This window comes from Berghia stephanieae, chromosome 3 (genome assembly GCF_034508935.2).
Source record: "Berghia stephanieae isolate SIO BIC M18660-M18661 chromosome 3, UCSD_Bste_1.3, whole genome shotgun sequence".
NCBI lineage: Eukaryota > Metazoa > Mollusca > Gastropoda > Nudibranchia > Aeolidiidae > Berghia > Berghia stephanieae.
Genome location: NC_088362.1, coordinates 40,057,994 through 40,062,993, shown reverse-complemented (window position 1 = coordinate 40,062,993; position 5,000 = coordinate 40,057,994). Strand labels below are relative to the sequence as shown.

Genomic DNA, 5,000 nt, shown 5'->3' with positions numbered 1-5,000 from the left:
TATATATATATATATATATATATATATATATATATATATATATATATATATATATATATATATATATATATATATATATATATATATATATTCAAGTGTAATTGTGATCAACTTCTATAATATTGTTTTCAGCAATCACATTTGGAACCTCAAAGAAAAAACAATACAACACAGCATTGAATGGAAAATCATCTCAAGAGCACAGTCGTACTCCCCCGCTTCTAAGATTTGCAACCTCTGCTTGGAATTAAAAATACTAAACCATGACAAAACCGAACATGGCAACACTCGAACCACCTTAACAGCGAAGCCGAATAAGTACGATAAACACAAATATCTACTTTCATTTTCACTTCCTGATGAGGGCGAATGCACGAAACATTATTGTAGAAGTTGATCATAATTATACTTGAAATATTTATAAATAATTCCTTTTATCAAAAAGTTGAGCACTATTATTTCATGGTTATTGTTTTTATAATTTATATGTGTATATTATATATATATATATATATATATATATATATATATATATATATATATATATATCTGTATATAACATTGAAAAGTGGGCATTTTTTCTTTCTGTTTATATATCGCATGCCGTCATTGGTACAAGTGAGGAGCAGAAGCGGACTGCCAAACAGCTACATGTAAATGCGCACCAGCCATATTTCAGTTTCCGATATTCATTTCGCATATAAGCGTTGCTACACAGCAGATTGTCGCATCAAATGTTCACGCTGAGTGAGTTTGTTTTGAAATGTCACAAACCCGTAATTCGATCAAAAATTACTTTGTCTAGTTGTCAAATCATGAATTTAACCATACCCCAAAAATATAAATCGTCCGCCTATTTTCTTTTTTCATTTTATCAAAGTTGAACATCTCTGGATTAAATATCTGAATAGTCCTGCCTTGTACATATTGAGCATTTTGAGAAATTACGTCACAAGGGTCACGAAAAGGCCATTTTTTAAAAATCCTCAAAGATAATTTTTTATTATTATACGAAATATTTAGTCAAATTAGATGCAAAAATACTTCTATTCTTAAAATTGACCGAATAGTTGACAAATTATTAACAATTTAAATATCCAAAAGGTCATGGTCACTGCCAAGGTCCTCTCGTAAAATGATCCAAATGTTACCGTGTTTGGTATCAAATTAAAAATTCTTGACAATACCAATACAGAATTTTGGATATTTATGCTATTCGTTGATATTTAAATTATCTACTGAGCTAAAAGTATGATTGTGATAATGAAAATTGTCAATTATGTGAGAAAAGGTGTTGGATCACACAAAAAGACGGAGAGAGAGTCACCGTGCCTTGTATTGCATCTTTAGTTTTCCTTTCCTTTGCTTTTTTACATTACTAATTACTGAAGGCCAAAAAGGAGAATGTCAATTATCGGCATATATCTGACATGTATCTCGTGTCATCAATGTCTTTGTGCCTTGACTCATCGCTAGATCCGGAAGCAGGTTGATAAAGGCGATTTCGACAGTTCTCATGATCATGGCATGAACAAATTATTGTACATGGAAACTGCGCAGCATCACAGCCACATTTTGATGATCCACCTTTATTCAGGAGAACATCCGCGTTGAATAGTCTCTATCAACTAGGGTGGTACACTTGATGTGTTGCTTGACAATGTGATCGGATCAAGTGACTTGGTTGCTGGTAACTTCATCCATCCAAAATCTGGTGTTGTAAATCTGGGGGTCTTACGAAGACTATGGTACCGAATTGCTGTCTGGATGTGCCCTTTTTTGGTGTTGTCGCGGAACTCTCTTGAGGTAAGGGGTATAGTTTTCAAGTCAGAGATCTTTTTAATGATTTTTTCCCTGTTTTCTTTAGCCAAAATGTGTACTTGGCGCCAGTCAGAGTTGCTTCATCGTCAACGTTGTAGTATGCATTTATGAAAATGTGGCTTCTTTGATAACATCTTCAAAGCTGTCACTATTGTTTCCAAGTTTGTCCAATTTGTGTATCCTGTGAGGAACTTTGATGACTGTTTTTTTTTCCACTTTTCCATATGGTTTAGCCATATAACCACGCCAGATAGCACCCCTGCACAGTATGTGCTGATCAACTGCTTTTTGTTTTCAGTACAAGCAAGACTTGAGGCTTGAGCAGGCAAAGTAACACTTTTGTTGCTGAAATCATGGTATCTGTCACCAATAAAGGGGACGTCAATTGGTCCATTTCAGCAATAAGAGTGTCCAAAAACCATTGGCATAGTCCTGGATGGTTCCTTTGGACGGCCAGATTATACAATAAAGAAGTGTGCATCCATCCAAGATCGAAACGAAGAGAGAAAGTGTCTTGCATATTTCTCATCAGAGCTGCTTTCTTAGTAGCAGTACGAATGTTTTCATTGTCATTGAATAAAGATGTCGTAATGGCTCCAGGATTTGGGTATGTGGGACGGCATTTTGTTTACAGACGAATCGCTTTTTTAAAGTTAATTCCAAAGACAAACGAACTTCTTACCATTAACGTCGAGGTGAATGGTTGAATGACGAAACCACCATTTAAGTAAAATAAAATCGAGCATAAGGATCTGTAACGGCGTTGGGAGTGATAATTGGTGGTAGAAACACTGAGCTAATACGAATCAAACAATGACTCAACCCAGACCTAATCATCAATGATATTTTTGAAGAAATAGTCCTCCCGTTATTTGGAATCAGAATAATCAAATTTTGATATTCCAGTTTGATAACGCCTCAGCACATAGACTGGACAAATATCTCCTTTCCTAATCGATTCAACTCTAAAGGCAATGAACGAGTGCCCAGCGGTGTCACCTGGCATGAACCCCATTGAACTTAATTTTTGGGATCTTATAAAAGTAAAGCGAATTAAAAAAAAAAACAAACAAAAAAACTATAAACGAATGAGATAATGTTTCTTTCATCCTGTTTTGTTCATAAATGGGAATCCGAAACGTCCATTTTATCTGTTTTCGTATATTAAATTGAAGCTTACATTCAATTTGACATTGTTATTTATGTATCCCGTTAATTATATTATTGATCAAAACTAACAAAATTTAGATCAGTGTTGATGTCAAGGGTTTGTTAATTGGAAATCCTCACGATATCACGACTAAAAGGAATATAAAAATGTTGCAACTAGTCAAAGACTTGCTCCGGAATAGCTTACATATTAAATCACAAGGCGGCATAACTATTCAGTAGCAGGATGAATAGGCATATTCTTTAGTTAACGGGACTTAAAAGAGAGAGAATAGATGATCTGAATTGACAACCAGCATATATTTAGACTAGAAATTAAAATGCATCCTCTAAAACCAGATGATCAATAACACACATTATTCATCCAGTCCTCCGGAAGATTGGTTTAAACTTCCAATGAGATTGGAGTCAGTTTTTGACATCACATTTTTGTTCACTATTCTAATAACAAATATGTATGCCGTTTCATTATACCATGGCGCTATACTCGGCTTCTAACCACTCGTTCGAGTCCCGCACAATGTTGAGATGTAAGAATAGCAATTCTACTATTTTGTGCTAGTAACATCACGCTGTACACGATGACAGGCAAAATACCAGCCTTTATACTTTCAACGCAAAAGATTTCCAAAGAGGAAATTAACAACACATATATATAATATTTCGTTCCGTTTTACTTACTTTAACTTACTTTTGCCATGATGAATCAAATCACATGCTATTGACTGTTGTTTAGACTACAATGATGTCCGTGGTTGACTCTCAATTCTATATTTAGGTCAATGAACGTTTCAACAAATTGAACAACAATAAACAACAAAAAACAGAGGATGTGTTCTGATGAATCACATTATGTCAGACAGTTACGATCCCAGCAGAATAAGTTTGTCTCCACTAAACCTTCTAATCGTTTTTTTTTTTTGTTGTTGTTTTTTTTTTCTTGTATTTTATTGTTCCTTGACGCAAACCCTTCTATTTCGCGAGCGGATTAGATTGCGTTATTTAAAAAGACAAAATGTGTACTTTCTGTGTACTTTCGACGATCTGCAGTTAACTTATGTTTTTTTTTAAGCCAGTGCCAATAGCAACAGGATAGGTTTGCCTCTGGCATTCGTAACCGACGTACTTTCCTTCCGAATCAAAGCGCTCTCGGTCTAAAAATAGCTGTTATCTTGTGGAAGTTATGATGTATTCTGGTAAGTAGTCAAAAAAGAAAAATCCAACTTTACGAAGCACTCGTCTGCCCATACTCCTTTACAACTGCGGCACATGGGGACTAACAAAATCAAACTTAGAAAAATTAAACGCACTACACAGAAAACATCTAAGAACAATGTTATGAATATATTGGCCAGATAAAATATCAAATGACGCCTATACGAACGCTGCCAAAAGAGACCAATCAGCGACACCATCAAATACCAAAGATGGAAACTTTTCGGACATATTCTTAAGCGAGACGAGTCAATCCCTGCACAAACGGCCATGGAGGAATACCTGTCACAGAATGGCAAAAAGTACGCTGGCAGAACACCCACCTCACTCCCAACATCACTAAACCAAGATCTTCAACAGTACTACAAACAACACCTAGACTCATCACCACACGACCAAACAGCCAGCACCCAGCAGTCTCAGACTAAGCTTGAAGTCCGGCCTCAGTAAATGACTAAAACTTGGTCAAACTTAGTCCGAAGGTGTCGTGCTTTTAGTCTTGATTAGTCAGCGCTCATGAAATCCGATTTTTTCAAGTCCTTGACTGAAGTCAGAGACTAAGCGCTAGTCCGCGTTTATGAAAACGGGCCCTGGTCGGTAGCAGAGTTATCTGTGTCGAGAAAAAAATGTAATAGCGTCATGTATCGCCTTGATATGTTGTTTTACTATTAGATTGAAAAAGGCGTTGGAAACATTTGGGTATTATTGCATTTTATGAAAAGCTTAAGCTTCCAATTTACCAGCCAGAAGTTTAGGACATATTACGATTGGATTTAAACGTGGGGCTATGGGGA

General features: G+C 35.7%; 1 protein-coding gene across 2 annotated transcripts in view; it reads right to left on the bottom strand.

The window, feature by feature from the left end:
* The window catches only part of LOC144967707 (phosphatidylinositol phosphatase PTPRQ-like), a 114,344-nt gene that overhangs the window by 68,663 nt on the left and 40,681 nt on the right, over positions 1-5,000 (bottom strand). The window lies entirely within an intron of this gene.